Below are 20,733 nucleotides of genomic sequence, written 5' to 3' on the forward strand. Positions count from 1 at the left end.
TGGATGGATGGATGGATGGATGGATGGATGGATGGATGGATGGATGGATGGATGGATGGATGGATGGCAGGGTGCCATCCAATTCCGTTCCATTCTATTTCTGTTCAGTTCTGTTCAGTTCTGTTGAGTTGGGCTCTGGGATGTCACAACCGTTGAGCATCTGATCTTATGGTTGATTGTGGAGGAAAGGGGTTGAGTGTGTTAAAGCATGTGTGTTTATCCCACATCTGTTGCAAGGGGGTAAGGATGTTAGGGAGAATATAGGATGAACCACAGTAATTATTTGCAACAATAACAATTGCTTGTCAAAAATGTAATACAATGGCAATCCGGGTTATAGGTAACAATCCTGCGCATGAACTGCCAACATTATTATGCATATTAATTGATAATGATGGAAAATAAGATATGCAAGATATTTGAATAGATATATATTATTAAATAGCTATATATATATTGAGGTGAGAGCATTGGAAATGCTTTTGGCGGTTGACCTGCTTCTGTTTTGTGGGTGGCACTGTGCGCTGTTTTCGGTGGATGGGTCCTGGCCTCTCGGGGGCCTGGGGATCCGGAGGGACGGGGGTGGTATGCTGATCACTGGGATGACGGCCCAACTTGGGATGGGGAGGGGCTTTAGCAGGGGGATTAGTGGAGAACAATTGGAGGGTTAATTAGTAGCAATGCAAATATCATGGTACAGCAATATGGACACTCCATCACTATGGTATTTTTTATTGGTACATTTACAAACGTATATAATGATAAATAGATTTGAAACTTGTATCTCATTATGGTGTATGGTGAAATAAGTATAGCCAGTTATAATTGTAATGGCTTAGCAGATAATAACAAAAGAATAACAATATTTACATGGCTCAAAGAGAAGGAATGTAATATCTATTGTTTACAGGAAACTCATTCAACAATTCTAGATGAAGTTGCGTGGAAAAAGGACTGGGGGGGCGAAATATACTTCTCCCATGGGCAAAGAAACTCAAAAGGGGTGATGATATTAATTAACAGTAATTTCGATCCGAATGTGCAAATTAGATGGATTATTTTAAATATGTTAAATGGACCATAAACAGATATGGCTCATTAACATTTACGGACCAAATAATGATGATCCACACTTCTTTGACAATATACACTGCTCAAAAAAATAAAGGGAACACTTAAACAACACAATGTAACTCCAAGTCAATCACACTTCTGTGAAATCAAACTGTCCACTTAGAAAGCAACACTGATTGGCAATACATTTCACATGCTGTTGTGCAAATGGAATAGACAACAGGTGGAAATTATAGGCAATTAGCAAGACACCCCCCAATAAAGGACTGGTTTTGCAGGTGGTGACCACAGACCACTTCTCTGTTCCTATGCTTCTTGGCTGATGTTTTGGTCACTTTTGAATGCTGGCAGTGCTTTCACTCTAGTGGTAGCATGAGACGGAGTCTACAACCCACACAAGTGGCTCAGGTAGTGCAGCTCATCCAGGATGGCACATCAATGCGAACTGTGGCAAGAAGGTTTGCTGTGTCTGTCAGCGTAGTGTCCAGAGCATGGAGGCGCTACCAGGAGACAGGCCAGTACATCAGGAGACGTGGAGGAGGCCGTAGGAGGGCAACAACCCAGCAGCAGGACTGCTACCTCCGCCTTTGTGCAAGGAGGAGCAGGAGGAGCACTGCCAGAGCCCTGCAAAATGACCTCCAGCAGGCCACAAATGTGCATGTGTCTGCTCAAACGGTCAGAAATAGACTCCATGAGGGTGGTATGAGGGCCCGACGTCCACAGGTGGGGGTTGTGCTTACAGCCCAACACCGTGCAGGACGTTTGGCATTTGCCAGAGAACACCAAGATTGGCAAATTCGCCACTGGCGCCCTGTGCTCTTCACAGATGAAAGCAGGTTCACACTGAGCACGTGACAGACGTGACAGAGTCTGGAGACGCCGTGGAGAACGTTCTGCTGCCTGCAACATCCTCCAGCATGACCGGTTTGGCGGTGGGTCAGTCATGGTGTGGGGTGGCATTTCTTTGGGGGGCCGCACAGCCCTCCATGTGCTCGCCAGAGGTAGCCTGACTGCCATTAGGTACCGAGATGAGATCCTCAGACCCCTTGTGAGACCATATGCTGGTGCGGTTGGCCCTGGGTTCCTCCTAATGCAAGACAATGCTAGACCTCATGTGGCTGGAGTGTGTCAGCAGTTCCTGCAAGAGGAAGGCATTGATGCTATGGACTGGCCCGCCCGTTCCCCAGACCTGAATCCTATTGAGCACATCTGGGACATCATGTCTCGCTCCATCCACCAACGCCACGTTGCACCACAGACTGTCCAGGAGTTGGCGGATGCTTTAGTCCAGGTCTGGGAGGAGATCCCTCAGGAGACCATCCGCCCCCTCATCAGGAGCATGCCCAGGCATTGTAGGGAGGTCATACAGGCACGTGGAGGCCACACACACTACTGAGCCTCATTTTGACTTGTTTTAAGGACATTACATCAAAGTTGGATCAGCCTGTAGTGTGGTTTTCCACTTTAATTTTGAGGGTGACTCCAAATCCAGACCTCCATGGGTTGATAAATTTGATATCCATTGATAATTTTTGTGTGATTTTGTTGTCAGCACATTCAACTATGTAAAGAAAAAAGTATTTAATAAGATTATTTCATTAATTCAGATCTAGGATGTGTTATTTTAGTGTTCCCTTTATTTTTTTGAGCAGTGTATATCAACCCTGCAAGAAATTCAAGACTCTATTATTATGGTGGGAGATTATAATACTGTTTTAAATAGCTCAATGGACTGTAAAGGAAATCACACTACAAACTATCACCCTCATGCTCTTAAGGAAATCGTGAATGTCATGGATACATTAGAACTAGTAGATATATGGAGGCTTAAATATCCTGATCTAGTGAGATATACATGGCGGAGACTCAATCAAGCTAGTCGTCTGGACTTCTTTCTAATGTCATTCTCGTTGGCACCAAAAGTTTAAAAAAGTGTTAATAGGGGACAGAATGCGGTCGGGCCATCATATAATTGGCATATACATTACTCTTACTGAATTTCCACGTGGGCGAGGATATTGGAAATTTAATCAAAGCCTATTTGATGATAACTTGTTTTTAACTAGGACAAAGGAATTTATAACTGATTTTTTCCAACATAACATAGGTACAGCAAATTCCCTTATTGTACGGGACACCTTTAAATGTGCCTTTAGAGGACATACAATTCAGTACTCATCTCGAAAACAAAAGCAATTTAGGTCAAAAGAGTCCATACTAACAAAGGAAATAGAAGGTCTAACAGAACAGATAGATAGCAATAAAAACTGTAACATAGAGGCTCAGAATAAATTAGAGGAAAAACAAAAATAAATTGAGAAACTTTTTCAATAAAGATCAAGTGTAATATATTATTAAAATAAAGCAAACTGGAAGGAATATGGGGAAAAATGCACCAAATAGTGTTTTAATCTTCAACATAGAAATGTTACCAAAAATAATTTACTGAAACTGGTTACAAATGATGGAGTCACCCATGATTCACCAAATGATATTTTGAAGGAGGAAACAAAGTACTTTAAGCATATGTTTTCATTTCAGTCGCCTCCATCTCCTCTAACTGAAGCTAATTGTAGAGATTTTCTTTCTATTGATAATGTAAAATTAACAGCCATACAGAAAGACTCATGTGAAGGTGAAATTACAGAGGAGGAACTTCTGGATGCAATTAAAGACTTTAAGTCCGGGAAAACTCCAGGGTTGGATGGCATACCAGTCGAGGTATACCAAACCTTTTTTGATATACTAAGCGGACCGTTATTAGCATGTTTTAACCACTCCTATTTAAATGGTAGATTATCAGACACTCAAGAAGAAGGTCTGATTTCATTATTACTGAAACAGGATACAAGTGGAAAATATAAAGATCTAGTCCATTTCAGAAATTGGAGGCCCCTTATACTTCAGTGTTGTGATGCAAAAATTCTAGCAAAATGTATAGCGCATAGAATTAAAAAGGTATTGTCGGACATTATTCATCCTAATCAGACAGTTGTTTTACATGGAAGATACATTGGAGATAATATAAGGCAAGTACTGGAAACAATAGAACACAATGAAAAATCAGGGAAACCAGGCCTGCTATTCATAGCAGACTTCGAAAAGGCATTTGATAATGTACGACTGGGGTTTATATATAAATGCCTGGAAATTTTCAATTTTGGAGAATCTCTTATAAATTGGGTTAAAATCATGTATAGTAACCCTAGGTGTAAAATAGTAAATAATGGCTATTTCTCAGAAAGTTTTAAACTGTCAAGAGGAGTGAAACAAGGTTGTCCACTATCGGCATATCTATTTATTATGGCCATCAAGATGTTAGCTATTAAAATCAGATCCAACAATAATATCAGGGGATTAGAAATCCAGGGCTTAAAAACAAAGGTGTCATTGCACGCTGATGATTCATGTTTTCTTCTAAATCCACAACTTGAATCCCTCCACAGCCTCATAGAGGATCTAGATACATTTTCTAACCTCTCTGGATTACAACCAAATTATGATAAATGTACTATATTACGTATTGGATCACTAAAAAATACAATTTTTACATTACCTTTTAGTTTACCTATAAAATGGTCTGATGGTGATGTGGATATACTCGGAATACATATCCCAAAGGAAATAAATGATCTCACTCCAATACAGTTTAATAGAAAGTTAGCAAAAATAGATAATATCTTGCTACCATGGAAAGGTAAATACCTGTCTATTTCAGGAAAAATCACCCTGATTAACTCTTTAGTATTATCCCAGTTTACCTATTTGCTGATGGTCTTGCCTACGCCTAGCGAACAGTTTTTTAAATTATATGAGAAAAAAATTATCCATTTTATTTGGAACGGCAAGCTAGACAAAATACAACAGGCCTATTTATATACAGTGGGGGAAAAAAGTAAATGATATCATAGGTAGGACTGGTGGAGTTGTCGCACATGCAGCTAACAACAACATATGGAAATGTCTGCTCTACCCAAAATTACAACCAAATAATTGCAGCATTACCGCAAAAATGGAAGAGGAAAGTGGAAGGGGGAAAAAGTAAGGAACTTGTCTGTCTGCCCTGCTTTAAAGAACATAATTGGTTTAAGAAAACTGTGATAAATAAAAAAAGTATACCAGTTTCATTTAAGGACCAAAGGATTGACAGCCGTCCCATATAGATTGCAAAATAGTTGGGAAGAGATTTTTGACGTACCGATTCCATGGCATAGTGTTTATGAATTGAAACGCAAAACGACGCCGGATTCAAAACGTATAATTTTTCAATTTAAATTATTATATAAAATTCTTTCTACCAATAGAATGTTATTTATATGGAGGATACAATCTTCCCAGCTCTGCAGATTTTGCTGCGAAGAGACAGAATCATTAGATATTTTTTTTTGGTACTGTCCATTTGTAGCTTGTTTTTGGACACCTGGAGATAACCCTGCAGATAGCATTACTGGGTGATCTGAAAAGTCATAGTCAATCGATCAATAATAATATAATACTTTTAGCAAAAATGTTTATTTTCAATTTACTATCTGTAGAAACAATGAGAATAGAAGGGTTCAGAACTTTTGTAAAACATCACAGTACAGTTGAAAAATATATGGCAAAAAGAAATCCAATATTAATTGTGTTAAGAGATAGATGGGAGGTGTTGAATGGAATTGAAGTTTGGGACTAATTACAACTAACAACAAACAATAACAAGATAACTAATAATGTAAGCATACTGTGTCCATATTAAGTATATAGGTTGTAGGTTGGGAGCTTTTGTGAAAGAGCACAGTTAGAAAGATATGGCATATAGAAGCAAACAGGATGGACATCATGAAAATGATCAGAGAGGTTGAGAGTAGAAATTCAGGAGCAAAAAAATAATAATACAACAAATACAAAAATAATAATAATGTATATATATATATATATATGTTCACAAGTAGGGAAAGGGTGGCGGGGTTGGAAAGTAATAAAGGGGAATATATATATTTTTAAAGGATATGTATATGTGTATGTATATGTATTTATGTGTATGTATGTATGTATATATATATATACAGTGGGGGAAAAAAGTATTTAGTCAGCCACCAATTGTGCAAGTTCTCCCACTTAAAAAGATGAGAGAGGCCTGTAATTTTCATCATAGGTACACGTCAACTATGACAGACAAAATGAGGAAATTCCAGAAAATCACATTGTAGGATTTTTAATGAATTTATTTGCAAATTATGGTGGAAAATAAGTATTTGGTCACCTACAAACAAGCAAGATTTCTGGCTCTCACAGACCTGTAACTTCTTCTTTAAGAGGCTCCTCTGTCCTCCACTCATTACCTGTATTAATGGCACCTGTTTGAACTTGTTATCAGTATAAAAGACACCTGTCCACAACCTCAAACAGTCACACTCCAAACTCCACTATGGCCAAGACCAAAGAGCTGTCAAAGGACACCAGAAACAAAATTGTAGACCTGCACCAGGCTGGGAAGACTGAATCTGCAATAGGTAAGCAGCTTGGTTTGAAGAAATCAACTGTGGGAGCAATTATTAGGAAATGGAAGACATACAAGACCACTGATAATCTCCCTCGATCTGGGGCTCCACGCAAGATCTCACCACGTGGGGTCAAAATGATCACAAGAACGGTGAGCAAAAATCCCAGAACCACACGGGGGGACCTAGTGAATGACCTGCAGAGAGCTGGGACCAAAGTAACAAAGCCTACCATCAGTAACACACTACGCCGCCAGGGACTCAAATCCTGCAGTGCAAGACGTGTCCCCCTGCTTAAGCCAGTACATGTCCAGGCCCGTCTGAAGTTTGCTAGAGTGCATTTGGATGATGCAGAAGAGGATTGGGAGAATGTCATATGGTCAGATGAAACCAAAATATAACTTTTTGGTAAAAACTCAACTCGTCGAGTTGCATCCAAAGAACACCATACCTACTGTGAAGCATGGGGATGAAAACATCATGCTTTGGGGCTGTTTTTCTGCAAAGGGACCAGGACGACTGATCCGTGTAAAGGAAAGAATGAATGGGGCCATGTATCGTGAGATTTTGAGTGAAAACCTCCTTCCATCAGCAAGGGCATTGAAGATAAAACGTGGCTGGGTCTTTCAGCATGACAATGATCCCAAACACACCGCCCGGGCAACGAAGGAGTGGCTTCGTAAGAAGCATTTCAAGGTCCTGGAGTGGCCTAGCCAGTCTCCAGATCTCAACCCCATAGAAAATCTTTGGAGGGAGTTGAAAGTCCGTGTTGCCCAGCGACAGCCCCAAAACATCACTGCTCTAGAGGAGATCTGCATGGAGGAATGGGCCAAAATACCAGCAACAGTGTGTGAAAACCTTGTGAAGACTTAAAGAAAATGTTTGACCTGTGTCATTGCCAACAAAGGGTATATAACAAAGTATTGAGAAACTTTTGTTATTGACCAATTACTTATTTTCCAACATAATTTGCAAATAAATTCATTAAAAATCCTACAATGTGATTTTCTGGATTCTTTTTTCTCAATTTGTCTGTCATAGTTGACGTGTACCTATGATGAAAATTACAGGCCTCTCTCATCTTTTTAAGTGGGAGAACTTGCACAATTGGTGGCTGACTAAATACTTTTTTTCCCCACTGTATATATATATTTTAAGATACCAAAACAAAAATCACAAAAAAATACAATATAAAATAATACTAAATAAAAGTAACAAATAATTATAGAGCAGCAGTAAACATAACAATAGCGAGGCTATATACAGGGGGTACCGGTACAGAGTCAATGTGCGGGGGCACCGGTTAGTCCATGTAATTGAGGTAATATGTACATGTAGTTAGAGTTATTAAAGTGACTACGCATAGATAATAAACAGAGAGTAGCAGCAGTTAATGGGGGGGGGCAATGCAAATAGTCCGGGTAGCCATTTGATTAGATGTTCAATAGTCTTATTGCTTGGGGTAGAAGCTGTTTAGAAGCCTCTTGGACCTAGACTTGGTGCTCCGCTACCGCTTGCCGTACTGTAGCAGAGAGAACAGTCTATGACTAGGGTGGAGTCTTTGACAATTTATAGGGCCTTCCTCTGACACCGCCTGGTATAGAGGTCCTGGATGGCAGGAAGCTTGGCCCCAGTGATGTACTGGGCCGTACGCACTACCCTCTGTAGTGCCTTGCGGTCGGAGGCCGAGCAGTTGCCATACCAGGCAGTGATGCAACCAGGATGCTCTCGATGGTGCAGCTGTAGAACCTTTTGAGGATAATAATATAATAAGCCATTTAGCAGACGCTTTTATCCAAAGCGACTTACAGTCATGTGTGCATACATTTTTACGTATGGATCTGAGTACCCATGCCAAATCTTTTCAGTCTCCTTAGGGGGAATAGGTTTTGTCGTGCCCTCTTCACGACTGTCTTGGTGTGCTTGGACCATGTTTGTTTGTTGGTGATGTGGACACCAAGGAAGTTGGTCCACTTCTTTTTCCTGTAGTCCACAATCATCTAATTTGTCTTGATCACTTTGAGGGAGAGGTTGTTGTCCTGACACCTCACAGCCAGGTCTCTGACCTCCTCCCTATAGACTGTCTCGTCATTGTCAGTGATCAGGCCTACCACCGTTGTGTCATCGGCAAACTTAATGATTAAGTTGTGCTTGGCCATATAATGGAGTTGTGCTTGGCCATGCAGCCCCTCCTACCTGCCCCTCCTAAGTTCCCTTCCTTCCTTCCTACATTCCCTTCTTACCTTCCATTACTTCCTGTCCTTCCTTCCTGCCCTTCCTTCGTTCCTGCCCATCCTTCCTGCCCTTCCTACCTGCCCTTCCTTCTTACTTTTTTTCTTATTTTTGTTTTGTCATTTAGCAGACACTCTTATCCAGAGTGACTTACAGTTAGTGAGTGCATACAATATTTTTTCATACTGGCTCCCCGTGGGAAACAAACCCACAACCCTGGCGTTGCAAACGCCATGCTCTACCAACTGAGCTACATCCCTGCCGGCCATTCCCTCCCCTAACCTGGACGACGCTGGGCCAATTGTGCGCCGCCACATGGGTCTCCCGGTCGCGGCCGGCTAAGACAGAGCCTGGATTCGAACCAGGATCTCTACTGGCACAGCTAGCACTGCAATGCAGTGCCATAGACCACTGCGCCACTCGGGAGATACTTCCTGGCCTTCCTACCTGCCCTTCCTTCCTGTATTTTCTTCCTGCCCCTCCTACCTGTCCTTCCTTCCTTCGTTCCTTCTCATCCTTCCTGCCCCTCCCTCCTGTCCTTCCTACCTGCCCCCCCTTCCTGTCATCCTTCCTGCCCCTCCTTCCTGTCCTTCCTACCTACCCTTCCTTCCTGTCATCCTTCCTGCCCCTCCTTCCTTCCTACCTGCCCCTCTTTCCTGTCTTTCCTTACTGTCCCTCCTTCCTGCCCTTCCTTCCTGTCCGTCCTTCTTGCCCCTCCTACATGTCCTTCCTGCCCCTCCTTCCTGTCTTCCCTTCCTGTACTTCCTACCTACCCTTCCTTCCTGTCCTTCCTACCTGCCCTTAATACCTTCTCTTCCTTCCTGTTTTTCCTTCCTGCCCCTCCTACCTATCCTTCCTGCCCCTCATTCCTGTCCTTCATTCCTGTCCTTGCATTCTGTCTTTCCTTCCTGCCCTTCCTTCCTGCCCTTCCTACCTTCCCTTCCTTCCTACCCTTCCTTCCTACCCTTCCTTCCTGTCCTTTCTTCCTACCATTCCTACCTGCCCTTCCTTCCTATCCTTCCTTCCTGTCCTTCCTACCTGCCCTTAATACCTGCTCTTCCTTCCTGTCCTTCCTTCCTGCCCCTCCTACCTGTCCTTTCTTCCCCTCCTTCCTGTCCTTCCTTCCTGTCCTTCCATCCTGTCTTTCCTTCCTGCCCTTCCTACCTGCCCTTCCTTCCTATCCTTCCTTCCTGTCCTTTCTTCCTACCCTTCCTACCTTCCTTCCTATCCTTCCTTCCTTCCCTACCTTCCTGTCCTTCCTTCCTTCCTTTACTTCCTGCCCTTCCTTCCTTTCCTACCTGTCGTTCCTTCCTGACCTTCCTAGCTGCCCCTCCTACCTGCCCTTCCTACATGCCTTTCCTTAGTTCCCTTCCTACCTTCCTACATTCCCTTCTGCCCTGCCATTCCGTCCTGTCCTTCCTTCCTGCCCTTCTACCTACCTTTCCTACCTGCCCCTCCTATCTTCCCCTCCTTCCTTCCCTTCCTTCCGTCCTTCCCTTCCTAACTGCCCTTTCTTCCTGTCCTTCCTTCCTGCCCTTCCTTCATGTCCTTCCTTCTTGTCCTTCCTTCCTGCTCTTCCTACCTGCCCCATCCTTCCTGCCCTTCCTTACTGTCCTTCCTTCCTGTGTTTCCTTCCTGTCCTTCCTTCCTGCCCCTCCTACCTGTCCTTCATTTCTGCCCTTCCTACCTGCCCTCCCTTCCTGTCCTTGCTTCCTGTCCTTCCTTCCTGTCCATCCTCCCTGCCCTTCTACCTACCTTTCCTACCTGCCCCTCCTTCCTGTCCTTCCTATTTGGGTTTCCTTCCTGCCCTTCCTTCTTGCCCCTCCTACCTGTCCTTCCTGCCCCTCCTTCCTGTTCTTCCTGCCCCTCCTTCCTGTATTTCCTTCCTGTCCTTCCTACCTACCCTTCCTTCCTGTCCTTCCTACCTGCCCTTAATACCTGCTCTTCCTTCCTTCCTGTCCTTCCTTCCTGCCCCTCCTACCTGTCCTTCCTGCCCCTTCTTCCTGTCCTTCCTTCCTGTCCTTCCATCCTGTCTTTCCTTCCTGCCCTTCCTTCCTGCCATTCCTATCTTCCCTTCCTTCCTACCCTTCCTTCCTGTCCTTTCTTCCTACCCTTCCTACCTGCCTTCCTTCCTATCCTTCCTTCCTGCGCTTCCTACCTTTACTTCCTGCCCTTCCTTCCCTTCTTACCTGCCATTCCTTCCTGTCCTTCCTTCCTGCCCTTCTACCTACCTTTCCTACCTGCCCCTCCTATATTCCCCTCCTTCCTTCCCTTCCTCCCTTCCTTCCCTTCCTACCTGCCCTGCCTTCCTGTCCTTCCTACCTGCCCCTCCTTCCTGCCCTTCCTTCCTGTCCTGCCTTCCTGCCTCTCCTACCTGTCCTTTATTTCTGCCCTTCCTCCCTGCCCTTCCTTCCTGCCCTTCATTCCTGTTCCTACCTTCCTGCCCTTCCTTCCTGTGAAATCCTTCCTTCCCTTCCTTCCTGTCCTTCCTTCCTGCCCTTCTAACTACCTTTCCTACCTGCCCCTCCTTCCTGTCCTTCATATTTGTCCTTCCTTCCTGCCCTTCCTACCTGCCCCACCTTCCTGCCCTTCCTTCCTGTCCTTCCTTCCTGCCCTTCCTTCCTGTGTTTCCTTCCTGCCCTTCCTTCCTGTCCTGCCTTCCTGCCTCTCCTACCTGTCCTTTATTTCTGCCCTTCCTCCCTGCCCTTCCTTCCTGCCCTTCATTCCTGTTCTTCCTTCCTGCCCTTCCTTCCTGTGATTCCTTCCTGTCCTTCCTTCCTGTCCTTACTACCTGCCCTTCCTACCTGCCCCTCTTACCTTCCCTTCCTTCATTCTCTTCCTTCCTTCCTGTGATTCATACCTACCCCTCCTTCCTGTCCTTCTTTCCTGCCCATCCTTCTTGTCCTTCCTTCCTGTCCTTCCTACCTGCCCTTTCTACCTGCCCCTCTTACCTTCCCTTCCTTCCTTCTCTTCCTTCCTTCCTGTGTTTCATACCTGCCCTTCCTTCCTGTCCTTGCTTCCTGTCCTTCCTCCCTGCCCTTCCTTCCTGCCATTCCTTCCTTGTGATACCTTCCTGCCCCTCCTACTTGTCCTTCCTTCCTTCCCTTCCTTCCTGTCCTTCCTGTCCTTCCTTCCTGTCCTCACTACCTGCCCTTCCTACCTGCCCCTCTTACCTTCCCTTCCTTCCTTCTCTTCCTTCCTACCTGTGTTTCCTAACTGCCATTCCTTCCTTTCCTACATGTTCTTCCTACCTGTCCTTCCTACCTGCAGTTGCTACATCCATTTTTTGATTTATACACGGGGTATACAAAACATTAAGAACACCTGCTCTTTCAATTACATAGACTGACCAGGTGAATACAGGTGAAAGCTATGATTCCTTATTGATGTCACTTGTTGAATCCACTTCAATCAAGAGGAGGAGACAGGATAAAGAAGGATTTTTAAGCCTTGAGGCAATTAAGACATGGATTGTGTATGTGTGTCATTCAGAGTGCGAATGTCCAAGACAAAATATTTAAAGAAAATCCAGAAGCTGGCCTGTATGATGCTTCATCATATCATGCAAAGTGCATTATACGGGCCAGATTTCTCTATTTTGAAAGTTACATGTCTTGAAAACTTGATTGCTGACGTGCAAAACATTTTAGGAATGTGTCAACAATGGACTAATGAAACAAACACTAAAAGAGAGTTTAGGGTGGAGTTATCCTTTAAGTGCCTTTCAACTGGGGTATGGTAGTATTGGCTTTGTTATTGTTTCAACTGTGGATTGGCCCTTTAAGAGAGGCAGGGATTAATCAATTGTCACGGGTCAATGTTCCACCACAACCCCTTTATGAACCCAGTGTTGCTCTGCTGTATATTGAACACACTAATTACTCTGGTTGATTACACAAACGAGGAGGCTGCATTGATCTGCAAATATGTGTTGCATGAGACACAGCGTTAAACATACCTGGATAGAGTACCTGCCAGATCTCCAGAGACACCGCACATAAACCCCTGGATAGAGATTCCCATCTTCTCTTCTTCTTAACCCTAGCTACTGAGGGAACACACTAAATATATTGGGTAAAGTGTTAACGAAATATAATGTCATGTAATATTTTAAATTGTATATAACTGCCTTAATGTTGCTGGACCCCAGGAAGAGTAGCTGCTGCCTTGGCAGGAAATAATGGGGATCCATAATAAACCCCAGGAAGAGTAGCTGCTGCCTTGGCAGGAACTAATGGGGATCCATAATAAACCCCAGGAAGAGTAGCTGCTGCCTTGGCAGGAACTAATGGGGATCCATAATAAACCCCAGGAAGAGTAGCTGCTGCCTTGGCAGGAACTAATGGGGATCCTTAATAAATACAAATACTGGAAGGGAGACATATTGTTTCTCTGAATTGTGTGGTCTCTCTGTCTCTCTCTATCTCACACCACCCCACAGTCCACCCCTACTCAACATAACACCTCTCCACCACCCCACAGTCCACCCCTACTCAACATAACACCTCTCCACCACCCCACAGTCCACCCCTACTCAACATAACACCTCTCCACCACCCCACAGTCCACCCCTACTCAACATAACACCTCTCCACCACCCCACAGTCCACCCCTACTCAACATAACACCTCTCCACCACCCCACAGTCCACCCCTACTCAACATAACACCTCTCCACCACCCCACAGTCCACCCCTACTCAACATAACACCTCTACACCACCCCACTGTCCACCCCTACTCAACATAACACCTCTCCACCACCCCACAGTCCACCCCTACTCAACATAACACCTCTCCACCACCCCACAGTCCACCCCTACTCAACATAACACCTCTCCACCACCCCACTGTCCACCCCTACTCAACATAACACCTTTCCACCACCCCACAGTCCACATATGTTTTACCTTGTCGGCTCAGGAATTTGAACTAGCAACCTTTCGGTTCCTGGCCCAACGCTCCAAGCGCTAGGCTACCTAGCTCAAATGGCTGTTTTGTCCGATTATTGAGGCCTTTGACATTTAGATTACTTGGTGTCTCAAATCGCTAACTGTGGAACGGCAACGTATTACGTACACCACATAGATTTACTGTTAAAGCAATTGGATTCAGAGATAGACTGAGTGCTCTGCTTTAAATTCAAAGGAATGAATGATAGAAATCATGTGTGTGTCTACAGCTCTGTACGGTAAACAGCACCTACTATGTGTGCGTGCACACAAAACATTTTCTGGGTCTAATCATAGAATTACATATAGAATCCCTATTAATTCAATAGGATCTTTGTGGGTCTAGTAAATATTACATTGAAATGAATGTGTTTTCAGCTGGTGTATAGTGCAATAATTCCGCAAAATGGTTTTCTTGAATTTCAAATGATCTAGGTTCAGACTACATTTTGAGATAATAAATGACAAAGTGCAGTTTTATATCACTAATATAGGCAATATTTTATAGGAAACCTTTAGTCTGAATATTGATTAATTTGACTGCATGGGGTATGCATGCTGCATAATTTATGTTGCATAATATAGTGCGTTCTCAACAATTCAATCACATTTTTCACGCAAATAAGTATTTTTAATAAAATAAAAAAAGTACACTATTCTCAGTCCACCATATTGACATATATTGGTCCTCTGTAGCTCAGCTGGTAGAGCACGGCGCTTGTAACGCCAATGTAGTGGGTTCGATCCCCGGGACCACTCATACACAACAACAAAAAATGTATGCACGCATGACTGTAAGTCGCTTTGGATAAAAGCATCTGCTAAATGGCATATTATTATTATATCAACTGCCTGGTTGAGCAAATTTTTACAATATATATTTTTTTGTGTGCCTTTTTACATTTTAACAATGTATTTACATATTCCTACTATTCAAGGTCTCTACTAACAGGAATGGTGCAATAATCATTTCTCACCAACTGAATTCCTGCTTTTTATACCATATCTTCGGTGACAGATTTTTTGTTTTCTTACAGCCCTCTGCTCCGAGTGGGTCAAGCTAGAATGCCACAACACTGAACTGCAGTACCCCAAAAGGATACAAATGATGCAAATTCATGCAATAGGGCTGGGGGAGTTGACCAAACAAGTTCAAGTAAAGATTAGTTTCATATCCATTTCTAAATCCACTGTCAAAACGAGACACCAGGTGCGGTAGAGAGAGAGGGAGGGAGAGAGAGAGGGTCGAAAAAACAGCAGGTCCGGGACAAGGTAGCACGTCCAGTGAACAGGTCAGGGTTCCATAGCCGCAGGCAGAAGAGTGGAAACTGGAGCAGCAGCATGACCAGGTGGACTGGGGACGGGGACAGCCAGGAGTCATCAGGTAGACTGGGGACGGGGACAGCCAGGAGTCATCAGGTGGACTGGGGACGGGGACAGCCAGGAGTCATCAGGTAGACTGGGGACGGGGACAGCCAGGAGTCATCAGGTAGACTGGGGACGGCCAGGAGTCATCAGGTGGACTGGGGACGGGGACAGCCAGGAGTCATCAGGTAGACTGGGGACAGCCAGGAGTCATCAGGTAGACTGGGGACGGCCAGGAGTCATCAGGTGGACTGGGGACAGCCAGGAGTCATCAGGTGGACTGGGGACGGGGACAGCCAGGAGTCATCAGGTAGACTGGGGACGGCCAGGAGTCATCAGGTAGACTGGGGACAGCCAGGAGTCATCAGGTGGACTGGGGACAGCCAGGAGTCATCAGGCCAGGTAGTCCTGAGGGCTCAGGTCCTCCGAGAGAGAGAGAGAGAGAGAGAGAGAGGGAGAGAGAGAGAGAGAGAGAGAGAGAGAGAGAGAGACAGAAGGGAGAATTAGAGGGAGCATACAGTGGCTTGCGAAAGTATTCACCCCCCTTGGCATTTTTTCTATTTTGTTGCCTTACAACCTCGAATTAAAATGGATTTCTTGGGGGTTTGTATCATTTGATTTACACAACATGCCTACCACTTTGAAGATGCAAAATATGTTTTATTATGACACAAACAAGAAATAAGACAAAAAAACAGAAAACTTGAGCGTGCATAACTATACACCCCCCAAAGTCAATACTTTGTAGAGCCACCCTTTGCAGCAATTACAGCTGCAAGTCTCTTGAGGTATCTCTATAAGCTTGGTACATCTAACCAGACAAGTGTTAAACAAATCAAAGTATATTTTTATTTGAGATTCTTCAAAATAGCCACCCTTTGCCTTGATGACAGCTTTGCACACTCTTGGCATTCTCTCAACGAGCTTCATCTGGAATGCTTTTCCAACAGTGTTGAAGGAGTTCCCACATATGCTGAGCACTTGTTGGCTGCTTTTCCTTCACTCTGCGGTCTGACTCATCATCTTAGAGTGGGACCTATCCAGGATAGACTCTAACAATGTCTTAGAGTGGGACCTATCCAGGATAGACTCTAACAATGTCTTAGAGTGGGACCTACCCAGGATAGACTCTAACAATGTCTTAGAGTGGGACCTATCCAGGATAGACTCTAAAAATGTCTTAGAGTGGGACCTATCCAGGATACACTCTAACAAGTGAGTGGCGCAGTGGTCTAAGGCACTGCATCGCAGTGCTAGCTGTGCCACTAGAGATCCTGGTTCGAATCCAGGCTCTGTCGTAGCCGGCCGTGACCGGGAGACCCATGGGCGGCGCACAATTGGCACAGCGTCGTCCAGGGTAGGGGAGGGAATGGCCGGCAGGGATGTTTGTAGAGCATGGCGTTTGCAACGCCAGGGTTGTGGGTTCGATTCCCACGGGGTGCCAATATGAAAAAATATATATACATATATAAAATGTATGCACTCACTAACTGTAAGTCGCTCTGGATAAGAGCGTCTGCTAAATGACTAAAATGTAAATGTAACAATGTCTTAGAGTGGGACCTATCCAGGATACACTCTAACAATTCGGGAAATTGTTGAGGGTGAAACACCCAGCAGCGTTGCAGTTCTTGACACAAACCGGTGCGCCTGGCACCTTCTACCATACTCCGTTCAAAGGCACTTGAGTATTTTGTCTTTCCCATTCACCCTCTTAACGGCACACATACACAAACCATGTCTCAATGGTCTCGAGGTTTAAAAATCCTCCTTTAACCGGTCTCCTTCCCTTCATCTACACTGATTGAAGTAGATTTAACAGATTACATCAATAAGGAATTATTAGACTGACCGGGTGAATTCAGGTGAAAGCTATGTCATGGAAAGAGCAGGTGTTCTTAATGTTTTCTATACTCAGTGTAGGTAATGGTGTGCAATTTGTGATGTAGCCTGTGTGTGGCCTCAAAATATAAATGGATTTATGCATTGGGTGGGAGTTACAGTACCCATTGTTAAAGATGCTGTTCTTTTTTATGTTGAGAGCTGAGTCTCCTAGCAACATGGTAAACATAGTCAGAGGCTGAAGACTGTGGAGAGGCTATGTGGAGTTTCTGAGGTAGGATAAGCTTTTACATTTCTTATTACAACTATATACTTCAGTATTTGTTGTTTTTCATGTCTTGCTTAACAGAACAATAGGCCTATAGATCCGTAGTAAAATCATGAAGATATCTTTTTAAATAAAATGTTGATCACTAAATCTGCAACAACTTTGCCTACACAAAACTGTTATGAAGTCCACATGAAGTCTCAAGTTCCCATGACAACATGATAGTATGCATGCACTGGTTGTGCATACTGTAAAATAACAAAGCTTTGGGTTGTACAGTGTGGAATTTAAATGTTACCGCTCAATGGCAATTGATCTGTCTCTAATAATACTGTAATAACATTTATTATACTGCCATTTAGCTTTTAACCAAAGCATCTTACAGTCACGCCTGGGAATCGAACCCACAACTCTACAATTGCAAGCACCATGCTCTACCAACTGAGCCATATCAACCCTGCATACCAACAATAAACTCTGTGATATTTCTCTCACAGATCATCATGTCAGTCTTAAACAGCCCAGATCCATGTGGTGAAAAGAAAATGGCTGACAGGAACACAGGTCATCGCGATGATAATGTTATGCCGTCCACGGCTGACGTTTCCAACGTGGCCACTAGGGGCAGTCCACGTTTTGGAGCCTTGAGTCACCACTCCTTCTTCTCCAGACACAACCCTCACCCACACAGAGTCACACACATCCAAGGTGAGAGACTGCATCGGTCCAAGGTTATGCCCAAAAATCGCACCCTATTCCATATATAGTGCACTACTTTAGACCAGTGCCCATAGGGAATAGGGTACCATTTGTGACTCAGCCTCTACTTTTTCTTTTTTTCTATTCTTCTATAGGTCTGAATGGGATTCCAGTATGCATGGTGAATGATGACTGGTACGTGACCACCTCACTCTTCCCCCATCCGCTCACCAAGAGCCAGGTATTCAGGACTAGTACAGGAGCACCTTTCTCCCTGCCTGCAGGACACAGCGTGTATGGGGGCAGATACAGAACCGGACACAGAACAGGTGAATTAATAGGGTTGCAAAACCTCCGGAAAACTTTCCCCAAAAAAATTCCCAGGTTTTCCAGAATACCTGTTTAGAAGAATCACGGAATAAAAGAGGGAATACCGTAAACTGGAAATCTGGAATCTTCCAACCAGGATTTGTATTTATTATGTATTTAAGTCCCGTGTAGCTCAGTTGGTAGAGTATGGCGTTTGCAACGCCAGGGTTGTGGGTTCGATTCCCACAGGGGGGCCAGTATGAAAATGTATGCACTCACTAACTGTAAGTCGCTCTGGATAAGAGCGTCTGCTAAATGACTAAAATGTAAATATAATTATATGAATCCCCATTAGCTGCTTCCTCTTCCTGGGGTCTGGCAAAATTATGGCAGTTATACAATTTAAAAAACATTAAAATACGTTCATAACAGATTTCACAACACACTAAGTGTGTGCCCTCAGGCCTCTACTCTACTACCACATATCTACAACACAAAATCCATGTGTACGTGTGTGTATAGTGCGTATGTTATCATGTGCATGTATACATCAAATCAAATCAAATGTTATTTATCACATGCGTCGAATACAACAGGTGAAGACATTAACCAACAATGCAGTTCAAGAAATTGCGTTAAGAAAATATTTACTGAATAAACTAAAGTCAAAAAATGAAATCAAATTTAAAAGTAACACAAGAAAATTACATAACAATAACGAGGCTATATACAGGGGGTACTGGTACCAAGTCAATGTGCAGGGGTACAGGTTAGTCGAGGTAATTTGTATATGTAGGTAGGGGTAAAGTGACTATACATAGATAATAAACAGCGAGCAGCAGCAGTGTAAAAACAAAGGGTCAATGTAAATAGTCTGGGTGGCCATTTGATGAATTGTTCAGGAGTCTTATGGCTTGGGGGTAGAAGCTGCTAAGGAGCCTTTTGGTCCTAGACTTGGCGCTCCGGTACCGCTTGCTGTTCGGTAGCAGAGAGGTCAGTCTATGACTTGGGTGGCTGGAGTCTTTGACCATTTTTGGGGCATTCTCTGACACCGCCTGGTATACACACTACCATTCAAAAGTTTGGACACACCTACTCATTCAAGGGTTTTTCTTTATTTTTACTATTTTCTACATTGTAGAATAATAGTGAAGACATCAAAACCATGAAATAACACATATGGAATCATGTAGTAAACAAAAAAGTGTTAAACAAATCAAAGTAAATTATATATTTGAGATTCTTCAAATAGCCACCCTTTGCCTTGATGACAGCATTGCACACTCTTGGCATTCTCTCAACCAGCTTCTCCTGGAATGCTTTTCCAACGGTCTTGAAGGAGTCCCCACATATGCTGAGCACTTGTTGGCTGCTTTTCCTTCACTCTGTGGTCCGACTCATCCCAAACCATCTCAATTGGGTTGAGGTCGGGGGATTGTGGAGGCCAGGTCATCTGATGCAGCACTCCATCACTCTCCTTCTTGGTAAAATAGCCCTTACACAGCCTGGAGGTGTGTTGGGTCATTGTCCTGTTGAAAAAGTTTGTACTCCTGAGTGGCGCAGTGGTCTAAGGCACTGCATCGCAGTGCTAACTGTGCCACTAGAGATCCTGGTTCGAATCCAGGCTCTGTCGCAGCCGGCCGCGACCGGGAGACTCATGGGCGGCGCACAATTGGCCCAGCGTCGTCCAGGGTAGGGGAGGGAATGGCCGGCAGGGATGTAGCTCAGTTGATAGAGCATGGCGTTTGCAATGCCAGGGTTGTGGGTTTGATTCCCACGGGGGGCAAGTATAAAAAATAAACATAAATCACTAACTGTAAGTCGCTCTGGATAAGAGCGTCTGCTAAATGACTAAAATGTAAATGTAAAAATGAAAAACAAATGATAGTCCCACCAAGCCCAAACCAGATGGAATGGCGTATCGCTGTAGAATGCTGTGGTAGCCATGCTGGTTAAGTGTGCCTTGAATTCTAAATAAATCACAGACAGTGTCACCAGCAAAGCACCCCCACACCATAACACCTCCTCCTCCGTGCTTTACGGTGGGAAATACACATGCAGGTCTCTTCTTATTATTGGTGTCCTTTAGTAGTGGTTTCTTTGCAGCAATTTGACCATGAAGGCCTGATTCACACAGTCTCCTCTGAACAGTTGATGTTGAGATGTGTCTGTTTCATGAACTGCAATTTCTGAGGCTGGTAACTCTAATTAACTTATCCTCTGCAGCAGAGGTAACTCTGGGTCTTCCATTCCTGTGGCGGTCCTCATGAGAGCCAGTTTCATCATAGCGCTTGACGGTTTCTGCGACTGCACTTGAAGAAACTTTCAAAGTTCTTGAAATATTCCGTTATGACTGACCTTCATGTCTTAAAGTAATGATGGACTGTCGTTTCTCTTTGCTTATTTGAGCTGTTCTTGCCATAATATGGACTTGGTATTTTACCAAATTGGGCTGTCTTCTGTATACCCCCCCTACCTTGTCACAACAAAACTGATTGGCTCAAACGCATT

The 20,733-nt window shown here is 44.0% G+C and overlaps 1 pseudogene across 1 annotated transcript in view; it reads right to left on the reverse strand.

Moving 5' to 3' along the window:
- LOC311100936 (zinc finger MIZ domain-containing protein 1-like) overlaps positions 1–10,461 on the reverse strand; it is a 48,905-nt pseudogene extending 38,444 nt beyond the window's left edge. Inside the window, exon 1 of the transcript in view lies at positions 10,451–10,461. The product of the transcript in view is annotated as a zinc finger MIZ domain-containing protein 1-like (transcript). The remainder of the gene's footprint in view (positions 1–10,450) is intronic.
- Positions 10,462–20,733: the final 10,272 nt, after the last annotated feature.

The sequence above is a fragment of the Coregonus lavaretus genome (assembly GCF_964263955.1).
Source record: "Coregonus lavaretus genome assembly, chromosome: 25".
In the NCBI taxonomy this organism is placed as follows: Eukaryota; Metazoa; Chordata; class Actinopteri; order Salmoniformes; family Salmonidae; genus Coregonus; species Coregonus lavaretus.